The 15057-nt window shown below is 40.7% G+C and overlaps 1 protein-coding gene across 1 annotated transcript in view; it reads left to right on the top strand.

Moving 5' to 3' along the window:
- pigk (phosphatidylinositol glycan anchor biosynthesis, class K) overlaps nt 1–15057 on the top strand; it is a 161250-nt gene that overhangs the window by 68984 nt on the left and 77209 nt on the right.

Genomic DNA, 15057 nt, shown 5'->3' on the forward strand with positions numbered 1-15057 from the left:
ATTTTGATATGACATTTTTTTTGAAAACTTATCAACCCTTAAAAAAGTGGTTTCTGGACCGTTTTTCGAATTTTTTTCGATTGTTATGTCATTTACACATGTATAAGAGCTGTATGAACATGCTTATGACGTTTTTTATTGACGTCGTTTTTTGGGTTGCTTTTGCTTGTGCACAAGGCATATGTTTTGTGCATTTTGAATATGATTTCATAGGAAAAAAGTGACTTTTTTTTTTTTTTTTGGCAAAATGACATGTCCAATGCTTTTTTTTGTCAATTATGAAAGTATTGAATGTGCCAAATCACAGCAAATATCCAATAGATGGCTAGAGCTCTCCGCTGTGAATTTTCATATTGCAAATGTAACACAATTCAAGACCCAAGAGTCAAATTTAGAAAAAATGACATATTTTTTGAAAACTTTTCAACCCCTTGAAGAGTGGTTTCTGGACCGTTTTTCGAAATTTTTGTCAATTACACATGTATAAGAGCTGTATGGACATACATTTGACATATTTTATTGACATCATTTTTTGGGTTGTTTTTGCTTGTGCATAAGGCATATGTTTTGTGCATTTGGAATATGATTTCATAGGAAGTTAAAAGTGACATATTTGCTTTTGCATAAGGCATATGTTTTGTGCATTTGAAATATGATTTCATAGGAAGTCAAAAGTGACATATTTGCTTGTGCATAAGGCATATGATTTGTGCATTTGGAATATGATTTCATAGAAAGTCAAAAGTGACATCTTTTTTTCTTTTTTTTGCCAAATGCCATTAGAAATGTGCAAATGAAATGTCCAATTCTTTTTTGTCAATTATACGTGTATGAAAGTATTGAATGTGCCAAATCAGGATGTTTGCCATGTACGATCATAGGAAGTCGGTTTCCAAACCCAAAAGTCAGTGAACCATAGTCCAAATGGCATTTATACTGCCCAAATGATATATAGCCCTATGTTAAGCCATGAATCAATGCAGACAGTCTACTTGTCATGTATGATGAGGGAGAAGTGGGACTCTGTTGCGTTAAACATTTTTAACGAATTTGACATGCTCAGAATGCATAATTGACTGGCCCGATGATCTCGGGATGGCCGTGCAGTGACTGTGGTTCCTCTCCATCGCTCGTTGTGTTGATTTCATCATGTCAACTTTGGTGATATTTTTTGCTGTTGAGTCATATTGCAAATGCGCGTTACATTTGCAATATAGCGGGTTACGTTTGCAATATGATTCAATGGGCATTTAGCATCACGAATTTAGGCATGCTCAAAAATACTGCAGAAATGAATAATTGACTGTCCCGATGATCTCGGTATGGCCGGACAGTGACTGTGGTTCCTCTCCATGGCTTGATGGTGACATGAGAGAAGTGGGACTGTCGTTTTTTAGCGATTTTTTTTGTTTGTTTGTTGTTGTTGTGAAAAATGTCCAAAATGACTAGGGGCGCCCCATATTGGATGGGCACTGATGGAAGGTGCTCCCTACCCAACCGTGGACCCCTTGCACCCCCTAAAGGTATTTAAAACCCTTCTAAAAAATTAATCCTGGTAACCCATTTCGGGTCACCATGTGCACGGATGCGCATTTGCAATATGTTTCAATGGGCCTCAACATCACGAATTTGGCATGCTCAAAAACCCTGCAGAAATGCATAATTGACTGTCCCAATGAACTGGGGATGGCCGTGCAGTGACTGTGGTTCCTCTCTATCGCTCATTGTGTTGATTTCATCACTTCAACTTTGGTGATATTTTTTGCTGTTGAATCATATTGCAAATGCACGTTACGTTTGCAATATTGCGCGTTACGTTTGCAATATGATTCATCATGTCAACTTTGGTGATATTTATTGCTGTTGAATCATATTGCAAACGCGCGTTACGTTTGCAATATTGCGCGTTACGTTTGCAATATGATTCATCATGTCAACTTTGGTGATATTTTTTGCTGTTGAATCATATTGCAAATGCATGTTACGTTTGCAATATTATGCGTTACGTTTGCAATATGATTCAATGGGCATTTAGCATCACGAATTTAGGCATGCTCAAAAATACTGCAGAAATGCATAATTGACTGGCCCGATGAACTCAGGATGGCCGGGCAGTGACTGTGGTTCCTCTCCATTGCTCGTCACCCAGCAGTCGGCGTCCATCAGTCAATTAGATGTCATTCTGACACCAAACTGATACCATCTGACACCAAATCCACTTTTTCAACTCGTATAGAAGCCAACTATCACATATGTCAGAGAAGGCCCATAATTCACAGTGCTTTCAATTTTAACCATAAAAAAACATAAAACACATAGTTACGTTATAGCTGCGGGTCCAGCTCTGACAATATGTGTAGGCCTATGTGAGGCGACCCCGAATCCCAAGTTTTGGCTCGATAGGTCATTCGGTGCCCGAGCAATGGCCTTAATTAGTGCTGAAAAGCCACTTTTTCAGGGCGTTACTACGGGGTCCCTGAATGAGCTATCGGACAGAGACATTGGGGTCCGTCTCTATGGGCCGAGGCAGTTTCAATGCACCTAGTCTTGCGACTCTGGTACGTTTCTACATGTCCATGATATTCAAAATGAATTGAACATATTGCAAATGCACGAGGCGGTTTCTCGGTCTGAGAACCTTCTAGAGCCACATAAATCACCGTGCACTATCGACTTGAGCTCTAGAACAGGTTTCTAAAATTTCGGCGCTCTAGGTCTGACGGTTCTTGAGTCATTTGAACGAAAATAAGTATTGAAGGCGGTATAAGCCTCTAAGCCCCACACTATGTCCCTATGGACAAATTGTGTGTGTGTGTGTGTTTTAGGTTTTTTTGCAAAAAGAATAGACACACGTTGTCTTTGGGGTAGGGATAAACAGAATCCTGAATATGAAGTCTCTACCTTAAGAATTGACTGAATGACAGATGGTTGAGTTGCGTGATTTTCACTATGTGCAGGTTAAATGACAATAGCTCTTGGCTGTTTTTAACCACTTCCGGTTGTCACAGGAATCTCTTACTCAACACACGTTGTCTTTGGGGTAGACATAAACAGAATCCTGAATATGAAGTCTCTACCTTAAGAATTGACTGAATGACAGATGGTTGAGTTGCGTGATTTTCACTGTGCAGGTTAAATGACAATAGCTCTAGGCTGTTTTTAACCACTTCCGGTTGTCACAGGAAGCTCTTGCTCCACACACGTTGTCTTTGGGGTAGACATAAACTGAATCCTGAATATGAAGTCTCTACCTTAAGAATTGACTGAATGGCACATGGTTGAGTTGCGTGATTTTCACTATCTGCTGGTTGGCCATATGACAATAGCTCTTGGGTGTTTTTAACAACTTCCGGTTGTCACAGGAAGTTCTTACTCAACACACGTTGTCTTTGGGGTACACATAAACAGAATCCTGAATATGAAGTCTCTACCTTAAGAATTGACTGAATGACAGATGGTTGAGTTGCGTGATTTTCACTATCTGCTGGTTGGCCATATGACAATAGCTCTAGGCTGTTTTTAACAACTTCCGGTTGTCACAGGAAGCTCTTGCTCCACACACGTTGTCTTTGGGGTAGACATAAACAGAATCCTGAATATGAAGTCTCTACCTTAAGAATTGACTGAATGGCAGATGGTTGAGTTGCGTGATTTTCACTATGTGCGTTTTATATGACAATAGCTCTAGGCTGTTTTTAAGAATTAACTGAATGACAGATGGTTGAGTTGCGTGATTTTCACTATGTGCGTTTTATATGACAATAGCTCTAGGCTGTTTTTAACCACTTCCGGTTGTCACAGGAAGCTCTTGCTCCACACACGTTGTCTTTGGGGTAGACATAAACAGAATCCTGAATAAGAAGTCTCTACCTTAAGAATTGGCTGAATGACAGATGGTTGAGTTGCGTGATTTTCACTATCTGCTGGTTGGCCATATGACAATAGCTCTAGGCTGTTTCTAACAACTTCCGGTTGTCACAGGAAGCTCTTGCTCCACACACGTTGTCTTTGGGGTAGACATAAACAGAATCCTGAATAAGAAGTCTCTACCTTAAGAATTGACTGAATGACAGATGGTTGAGTTGTGTGATTTTCACTATGTGCGTTTTATATGACAATAGCTCTAGGCTGTTTTAACAACTTCCGGTTGTCACAGGAAGCTCTTGCTCCACACACGTTGTATTTGGGGTAGACATAAACATAATCCTGAATATGAAGTCTCTACCTTAAGAATTGACTGAATGGCACATGGTTGAGTTGCGTGATTTTCACTATCTGCTGGTTGGCCATATGACAATAGCTCTTGGGTGTTTTTTTAACAACTTCCGGTTGTCACAGGAAGTTCTTACTCAACACACGTTGTCTTTGGGGTACACATAAACAGAATCCTGAATATGACGTCTCTACCTTAAGAATTGACTGAATGACAGATGGTTGAGTTGCGTGATTTTCACTATCTGCTGGTTGGCCATATGACAATAGCTCCAGGCTGTTTTTAACAACTTCCGGTTGTCACAGGAAGCTCTTGCTCCACACACGTTGTCTTTGTGGTAGACATAAACAGAATCCTGTATAAGAAGTCTCTACCTTAAGAATTGACTGAATGACAGATGGTTGAGTTGCGTGATTTTCACTATGTGCGTTTTATATAACAATAGCTCTAGGCTGTTTTTAACAACTTCCGGTTGTCACAGGAAGCTCTTGCTCCACACACGTTGTCTTTGGGGTAGACATAAACAGAATCCTGAATATGAAGTCTCTCCCTTAAGAATTGACTGAATGACAGATGGTTTAGTTGTGTGATTTTCACTATCTGCTGGTTGGCCATATGACAATAGCTCTAGGCTGTTTTTAACAACTTCCGGTTGTCACAGGAAGCTCTTGCTCCACACACGTTGTCTTTGGGGTACACATAAACAGAATCCTGAATATGAAGTCTCTACCTTAAGAATTGACTGAATGACAGATGGTTGAGTTGCGTGATTTTCACTATCTGCTGGTTGGCCATATGACAATAGCTCTAGGCTGTTTTTAAAAACTTCCGGTTGTCACAGGAAGCTCTTGCTCCACACACGTTGTCTTTGGGGTAGACATAAACAAAATCCTGAATAAGAAGTCTCTACCTTAAGAATTGACTGAATGGCACATGGTTGAGTTGTGTGATTTTCACTATCTGCTGGTTGGCCATATGACAATAGCTCTAGGCTGTTTATAACCACTTCCGGTTGTCACAGGAAGCTCTTGCTCCACACACGTTGTCTTTGGGGTAGACATAAACAGAATCGTGAATATGAAGTCTCTACCTTAAGAATTGACTGAATGACAGATGGTTGAGTTGCGTGATTTTCACTATGTGCTGGTTGGCCATATGACAATAGCTCTAGGCTGTTTTTAACAACTTCCGGTTGTCACAGGAAGCTCTTGCTCCACACACGTTGTCTTTGGGGTAGACATAAACAGAATCCTTAATATGAAGTCTCTACCTTAAGAATTGACTGAATGACAGATGGTTGAGTTGCGTGATTTTCACTATGTGCGTTTTATATGACAATAGCTCTAGGCTGTTTTTAACAACTTCCGGTTGTCACAGGAAGCTCTTGCTCCACACACGTTGTCTTTGGGGTAGACATAAACAGAATCCTGAATATGAAGTCTCTACCTTAAGAATTGACTGAATGACAGATGGTTTAGTTGTGTGATTTTCACTATCTGCTGGTTGGCCATATGACAATAGCTCTAGGCTGTTTTTAACAACTTCCGGTTGTCACAGGAAGCTCTTGCTCCACACACGTTGTCTTTGGGGTAGACATAAACAGAATCCTGAATATGAAGTCTCTACCTTAAGAATTGACTGAATGACAGATGGTTGAGTTGCGTAATTTTCACTATGTGCGTTTTATATGACAATAGCTCTAGGCTGTTTTTAACCACTTCCGGTTGTCACAGGAAGCTCTTGCTCCACACACGTTGTCTTTGGGGTACACATAAACAGAATCGTGAATATGAAGTCTCTACCTTAAGAATTGACTGAATGGCAGATGGTTGAGTTGCGTGATTTTCACTATCTGCTGGTTGGCCATATGACAATAGCTCTTGGGTGTTTTTAACAACTTCCGGTTGTCACAGGAAGCTCTTACTCAACACACGTTGTCTTTGGGGTACACATAAACAGAATCCTGAATATGAAGTCTCTACCTTAAGAATTGACTGAATGACAGATGGTTGAGTTGCGTGATTTTCACTATCTGCTGGTTGGCCATATGACAATAGCTCTAGGCTGTTTTTAACAACTTCCGGTTGTCACAGGAAGCTCTTGCTCCACACACGTTGTCTTTGGGGTAGACATAAACAGAATCCTGAATATGAAGTCTCTACCTTAAGAATTGACTGAATGACAGATGGTTGAGTTGCGTGATTTTCACTATCTGCGTTTTATATGACAATAGCTCTAGGCTGTTTTTAACAACTTCCGGTTGTCACAGGAAGCTCTTGCTCCACACACGTTGTATTTGGGGTAGACATAAACATAATCCTGAATATGAAGTCTCTACCTTAAGAATTGACTGAATGGCAGATGGTTGAGTTGCGTGATTTTCACTATGTGCAGGTTCAAATGACAATAGCTCTAGGCTGTTTTTAACAACTTCCGGTTGTCACAGGAAGCTCTTACTCAACACACGTTGTCTTTGGGGTAGACATAAACAGAATCCTGAATAAGAAGTCTCTACCTTAAGAATTGACTGAATGACAGATGGTTGAGTTGCGTGATTTTCACTATCTGCTGGTTGGCCATATGACAATAGCTCTAGGCTGTTTTTAACAACTTCCGGTTGTCACAGGAAGCTCTTGCTCCACACACGTTGTATTTGGGGTAGACATAAACAGAATCCTGAATATGAAGTCTCTACCTTAAGAATTGACTGAATGACAGATGGTTGAGTTGCGTGATTTTCACTATGTGCAGGTTATATGACAATAGCTCTAGGCTGTTTATAACCACTTCCGGTTCTCACAGGAAGCTCTTGCTCCACACACGTTGTCTTTGGGGTAGACATAAACAGAATCCTGAATAAGAAGTCTCTACCTTAAGAATTGACTGAATGACAGATGGTTGAGCTGCGTGATTTTCACTATGTGCGTTTTATATGACAATAGCTCTAGGCTGTTTTTAACAACTTCCGGTTGTCACAGGAAGCTCTTGCTCCACACATGTTGTCTTTGGGGTACACATAAACAGAATCATGAATATGAAGTCTCTACCTTAAGAATTGACTGAATGGCACATGGTTGAGTTGTGTGATTTTCACTATCTGCTGGTTGGCCATATGACAATAGCTCTAGACTGTTTATAACCACTTCCGGTTGTCACAGGAAGCTCTTGCTCCACACACGTTGTCTTTGGGGTAGACATAAACAGAATCGTGAATATGAAGTCTCTACCTTAAGAATTGACTGAATGACAGATGGTTGAGTTGCGTGATTTTCACTATGTGCTGGTTGGCCATATGACAATAGCTCTAGGCTGTTTTTAACAACTTCCGGTTGTCACAGGAAGCTCTTGCTCCACACACGTTGTCTTTGGGGTAGACATAAACAGAATCCTTAATATGAAGTCTCTACCTTAAGAATTGACTGAATGACAGATGGTTGAGTTGCGTGATTTTCACTATCTGCGTTTTATATGACAATAGCTCTAGGCTGTTTTTAACCACTTCCGGTTGTCACAGGAAGCTCTTGCTCCACACACGTTGTCTTAGGGGTACACATAAACAGTATCGTGAATATGAAGTCTCTACCTTAAGAATTGACTGAATGACAGATGGTTGAGTTGCGTGATTTTCACTATCTGCTGGTTGGCCATATGACAATAGCTCTAGGCTGTTTTTAACAACTTCCGGTTGTCACAGGAAGCTCTTGCTCCACACACGTTGTCTTAGGGGTACACATAAACAGAATCGTGAATATGAAGTCTCTACCTTAAGAATTGACTGAATGGCACATGGTTGAGTTGCGTGATTTTCACTATCTGCTGGTTGGCCATATGACAATAGCTCTAGACTGTATTTAACAACTTCCGGTTGTCACAGGAAGCTCTTGCTCCACACACGTTGTCTTTGGGGTAGACATAAACAGAATCCTTCATATGAAGTCTCTACCTTAACGTCCGGTTGTCACAGGAAGCTCTTGCTCCACACACGTTGTCTTTGGGGTAGACATAAACAGAATCCTGAATATGAAGTCTCTCCCTTAAGAATTGACTGAATGACAGATGGTTGAGTTGCGTGATTTTCACTATGTGCGTTTTATATGACAATAGCTCTAGGCTGTTTTTAACAACTTCCGGTTGTCACAGGAAGCTCTTGCTCCACACACGTTGTCTTTGGGGTAGACATAAACAGAATCCTGAATAAGAAGTCTCTACCTTAAGAATTGACTGAATGACAGATGGTTGAGTTGCGTGATTTTCACTATGTGCGTTTTATATGACAATAGCTCTAGGCTGTTTTTAACAACTTCCGGTTGTCACAGGAAGCTCTTGCTCCACACACGTTGTATTTGGGTTAGACATAAACATAATCCTGAATATGAAGTCTTTACCTTAAGAATTGACTGAATGGCACATGGTTGAGTTGCGTGATTTTCACTATGTGCAGGTTAAATGACAATAGCTCTTGGCTGTTTATAACCACTTCCGGTTGTCACGGGAAGCTCTTGCTCCACACACGTTGTCTTTGGGGTAGACATAAACAGAATCCTGAATAAGAAGTCTCTACCTTAAGAATTGACTGAATGACAGATGGTTGAGTTGCGTGATTTTCACTATGTGCGTTTTATATGACAATAGCTCTGGGCTGTTTTTAACAACTTCCGGTTGTCACAGGAAGCTCTTGCTCCACACATGTTGTCTTTGGGGTACACATAAACAGAATCATGAATATGAAGTCTCTACCTTAAGAATTGACTGAATGGCACATGGTTGAGTTGTGTGATTTTCACTATCTGCTGGTTGGCCATATGACAATAGCTCTAGGCTGTTTTTAACAACTTCCGGTTGTCACAGGAAGCTCTTGCTCCACACACGTTGTCTTTGGGGTAGACATAAACAGAATCCTGAATAAGAAGTCTCTACCTTAAGAATTGACTGAATGACAGATGGTTGAGTTGTGTGATTTTCACTATGTGCGTTTTATATGACAATAGCTCTAGGCTGTTTTTAACAACTTCCGGTTGTCACAGGAAGCTCTTGCTCCACACACGTTGTATTTGGGGTAGACATAAACATAATCCTGAATATGAAGTCTCTACCTTAAGAATTGACTGAATGGCACATGGTTGAGTTGTGTGATTTTCACTATCTGCTGTTTGGCCATATGACAATAGCTCTTGGGTGTTTTTAACCACTTCCGGTTGTCACAGGAAGTTCTTACTCAACACACGTTGTCTTTGGGGTACACATAAATAGAATCCTGAATATGACGTCTCTACCTTAGGAATTGACTGAATGACAGATGGTTGAGTTGCGTGATTTTCACTATCTGCTGGTTGGCCATATGACAATAGCTCTAGGCTGTTTTTAACAACTTCCGGTTGTCACAGGAAGCTCTTGCTCCACACACGTTGTCTTTGGGGTACACATAAACAGAATCCTGAATAAGAAGTCTCTACCTTAACGTCCGGTTGTCACAGGAAGCTCTTGCTCCACACACGTTGTCTTTGGGGTAGACATAAACAGAATCCTGAATATGAAGTCTCTCCCTTAAGAATTGACTGAATGACAGATGGTTGAGTTGCGTGATTTTCACTATGTGCGTTTTATATAACAATAGCTCTAGGCTGTTTTTAACAACTTCCGGTTGTCACAGGAAGCTCTTGCTCCACACACGTTGTCTTTGGGGTAGACATAAACAGAATCCTGAATAAGAAGTCTCTACCTTAAGAATTGACTGAATGACAGATGGTTGAGTTGTGTGATTTTCACTATGTGCGTTTTATGACAATAGCTCTAGGCTGTTTTTAACAACTTCCGGTTGTCACAGGAAGCTCTTGCTCCACACACGTTGTATTTGGGGTAGACATAAACATAATCCTGAATATGAAGTCTCTACCTTAAGAATTGACTGAATGGCACATGGTTGAGTTGTGTGATTTTCACTATCTGCTGGTTGGCCATATGACAATAGCTCTTGGGTGTTTTTAACCACTTCCGGTTGTCACAGGAAGTTCTTACTCAACACACGTTGTCTTTGGGGTACACATAAATAGAATCCTGAATATGAAGTCTCTACCTTAGGAATTGACTGAATGACAGATGGTTGAGTTGCGTGATTTTCACTATCTGCTGGTTGGCCATATGACAATAGCTCTAGGCTGTTTTTAACAACTTCCGGTTGTCACAGGAAGCTCTTGCTCCACACACGTTGTCTTTGGGGTACACATAAACAGAATCCTGAATATGAAGTCTCTACCTTAAGAATTGACTGAATGACAGATGGTTGAGTTGCGTGATTTTCACTATCTGCTGGTTGGCCATATGACAATAGCTCTAGGCTGTTTTTAACAACTTCCGGTTGTCACAGGAAGCTCTTGCTCCACACACGTTGTCTTTGGGGTAGACATAAACAGAATCCTGAATAAGAAGTCTCTACCTTAAGAATTGACTGAATGACAGATGGTTGAGTTGTGTGATTTTCACTATGTGCTGGTTTTATATGACAATAGCTCTAGGCTGTTTTTAACAACTTCCGGTTGTCACAGGAAGCTCTTGCTCCACACACGTTGTATTTGGGTTAGACATAAACATAATCCTGAATATGAAGTCTCTACCTTAAGAATTGACTGAATGGCACATGGTTGAGTTGCGTGATTTTCACTATGTGCAGGTTCCAAATGACAATAGCTCTTGGCTGTTTTTAACCACTTCCGGTTGTCACAGGAATCTCTTACTCAACACAAGTTGTCTTTGGGGTACACATAAACAGAATCCTGAATATGAAGTCTCTACCTTAAGAATTGACTGAATAACAGATGGTTGAGTTGTGTGATTTTCACTATGTGCTGGTTTTATATGACAATAGCTCTAGGCTGTTTTTAACAACTTCCGGTTGTCACAGGAAGCTCTTGCTCCACACACGTTGTATTTGGGTTAGACATAAACAGAATCCTGAATATGAAGTCTCTACCTTAAGAATTGACTGAATGGCACATGGTTGAGTTGCGTGATTTTCACTATGTGCAGGTTAAATGACAATAGCTCTTGGCTGTTTTTAACCACTTCCGGTTGTCACAGGAATCTCTTACTCAACACAAGTTGTCTTTGGGGTAGACATAAACAGAATCCTGAATATGAAGTCTCTACCTTAAGAATTGACTGAATAACAGATGGTTGAGTTGCGTGATTTTCACTATCTGCTGGTTGGCCATATCACAATAGCTCTAGGCTGTTTTTAACAACTTCCGGTTGTCACAGGAAGTTCTTGCTCCACACACGTTGTCTTTGGGGTACACATAAACAGAATCCTGAATATGAAGTCTCTACCTTAAGAATTGACTGAATGACAGATGGTTGAGTTGCGTGATTTTCACTCTGTGCAGGTTATATGACAATAGCTCTAGGCTGTTTATAACCACTTCCGGTTGTCACGGGAAGCTCTTGCTCCACACACGTTGTCTTTGGGGTAGACATAAACAGAATCCTGAATAAGAAGTCTCTACCTTAAGAATTGACTGAATGACAGATGGTTGAGTTGCGTGATTTTCACTATGTGCGTTTTATATGACAATAGCTCTAGGCTGTTTTTAACAACTTCCGGTTGTCACAGGAAGCTCTTGCTCCACACACGTTGTATTTGGGGTAGACATAAACATAATCCTGAATATGAAGTCTCTACCTTAAGAATTGACTGAATGGCACATGGTTGAGTTGTGTGATTTTCACTATCTGCTGGTTGGCCATATGACAATAGCTCTTGGGTGTTTTTAACCACTTCCGGTTGTCACAGGAAGTTCTTACTCAACACACGTTGTCTTTGGGGTACACATAAATAGAATCCTGAATATGACGTCTCTACCTTAGGAATTGACTGAATGACAGATGGTTGAGTTGCGTGATTTTCACTATCTGCTGGTTGGCCATATGACAATAGCTCTAGGCTGTTTTTAACAACTTCCGGTTGTCACAGGAAGCTCTTGCTCCACACACGTTGTCTTTGGGGTACACATAAACAGAATCCTGAATATGAAGTCTCTACCTTAAGAATTGACTGAATGAAAGATGGTTGAGTTGCGTGATTTTCACTATCTGCTGGTTGGCCATATGACAATAGCTCTAGGCTGTTTTTAACAACTTCCGGTTGTCACAGGAAGCTCTTGCTCCACACACGTTGTCTTTGGGGTAGACATAAACAGAATCCTGAATAAGAAGTCTCTACCTTAAGAATTGACTGAATGACAGATGGTTGAGTTGTGTGATTTTCACTATGTGCGTTTTATATGACAATAGCTCTAGGCTGTTTTTAACAACTTCCGGTTGTCACAGGAAGCTCTTGCTCCACACACGTTGTATTTGGGTTAGACATAAACATAATCCTGAATATGAAGTCTCTACCTTAAGAATTGACTGAATGGCACATGGTTGAGTTGCGTGATTTTCACTATGTGCAGGTTAAATGACAATAGCTCTTGGCTGTTTTTAACCACTTCCGGTTGTCACAGGAATCTCTTACTCAACACAAGTTGTCTTTGGGGTACACATAAACAGAATCCTGAATATGAAGTCTCTACCTTAAGAATTGACTGAATAACAGATGGTTGAGTTGCGTGATTTTCACTATCTGCTGGTTGGCCATATCACAATAGCTCTAGGCTGTTTTTAACAACTTCCGGTTGTCACAGGAAGTTCTTGCTCCACACACGTTGTCTTTGGGGTACACATAAACAGAATCCTGAATATGAAGTCTCTACCTTAAGAATTGACTGAATGACAGATGGTTGAGTTGCGTGATTTTCACTATGTGCAGGTTATATGACAATAGCTCTAGGCTGTTTATAACCACTTCCGGTTGTCACGGGAAGCTCTTGCTCCACACACGTTGTCTTTGGGGTAGACATAAACAGAATCCTGAATAAGAAGTCTCTACCTTAAGAATTGACTGAATGACAGATGGTTGAGTTGCGTGATTTTCACTATGTGCTGGTTTTATATGACAATAGCTCTAGGCTGTTTTTAACAACTTCCGGTTGTCACAGGAAGCTCTTGCTCCACACATGTTGTCTTTGGGGTACACATAAACAGAATCATGAATATGAAGTCTCTACCTTAAGAATTGACTGAATGGCACATGGTTGAGTTGTGTGATTTTCACTATCTGCTGGTTGGCCATATGACAATAGCTCTAGGCTGTTTATAACCACTTCCGGTTGTCACAGGAAGCTCTTGCTCCACACACGTTGTCTTTGGGGTAGACATAAACAGAATCCTGAATATGAAGTCTCTACCTTAAGAATTGACTGAATGGCACATGGTTGAGTTGTGTGATTTTCACTATCTGCTGGTTGGCAATATGACAATAGCTCTTGGGTGTTTTTAACAACTTCCGGTTGTCACAGGAAGTTCTTACTCAACACACGTTGTCTTTGGGGTACACATAAACAGAATCGTGAATATGAAGTCTCTACCTTAAGAATTGACTGAATGGCACATGGTTGAGTTGCGTGATTTTCACTATCTGCTGGTTGGCCATATGACAATAGCTCTTGGGTGTTTTTAACAACTTCCGGTTGTCACAGGAAGCTCTTACTCAACACACGTTGTCTTTGGGGTACACATAAACAGAATCCTGAATATGAAGTCTCTACCTTAAGAATTGACTGAATGACAGATGGTTGAGTTGCGTGATTTTCACTATCTGCTGGTTGGCCATATGACAATAGCTCTAGGCTGTTTTTAACAACTTCCGGTTGTCACAGGAAGCTCTTGCTCCACACACGTTGTCTTTGGGGTAGACATAAACAGAATCCTGAATATAAAGTCTCTACCTTAAGAATTGACTGAATGACAGATGGTTGAGTTGCGTGATTTTCACTATGTGCGGTTTTATATGACAATAGCTCTAGGCTGTTTTTAACCACTTCCGGTTGTCACAGGAAGCTCTTGCTCCACACACGTTGTCTTTGGGGTAGACATAAACAGAATCCTGAATATGAAGTCTCTACCTTAAGAATTGACTGAATGGCACATGGTTGAGTTGTGTGATTTTCACTATCTGCTGGTTGGCCATATGACAATAGCTCTTGGGTGTTTTTAACCACTTCCGGTTGTCACAGGAATCTCTTACTCAACACACGTTGTCTTTGGGGTACACATAAACAGAATCCTGAATATGAAGTCTCTACCTTAAGAATTGACTGAATAACAGATGGTTGAGTTGCGTGATTTTCACTATCTGCTGGTTGGCCATATGACAATAGCTCTAGGCTGTTTTTAACAACTTCCGGTTGTCACAGGAAGCTCTTGCTCCACACACGTTGTCTTTGGGGTAGACATAAACAGAATCCTTAATATAAAGTCTCTACCTTAAGAATTGACTGAATGACAGATGGTTGAGTTGCGTGATTTTCACTATGTGCGTTTTATATGACAATAGCTCTAGGCTGTTTTTAACCACTTCCGGTTGTCACAGGAAGCTCTTGCTCCACACACGTTGTCTTTGGGGTAGACATAAACAGAATCCTGAATATGAAGTCTCTACCTTAAGAATTGACTGAATGGCACATGGTTGAGTTGCGTGATTTTCACTATCTGCTGGTTGGCCATATGACAATAGCTCTTGGGTGTTTTTAACCACTTCCGGTTGTCACAGGAAGTTCTTACTCAACACACGTTGTCTTTGGGGTACACATAAATAGAATCCTGAATATGACGTCTCTACCTTAGGAATTGACTGAATGACAGATGGTTGAGTTGCGTGATTTTCACTATCTGCTGGTTGGCCATATGACAATAGCTCTAGGCTGTTTTTAACAACTTCCGGTTGTCACAGGAAGCTCTTGCTCCACACA

This window comes from Salmo salar, chromosome ssa14, assembly GCF_905237065.1.
Source record: "Salmo salar chromosome ssa14, Ssal_v3.1, whole genome shotgun sequence".
Taxonomy (NCBI): domain Eukaryota; kingdom Metazoa; phylum Chordata; class Actinopteri; order Salmoniformes; family Salmonidae; genus Salmo; species Salmo salar.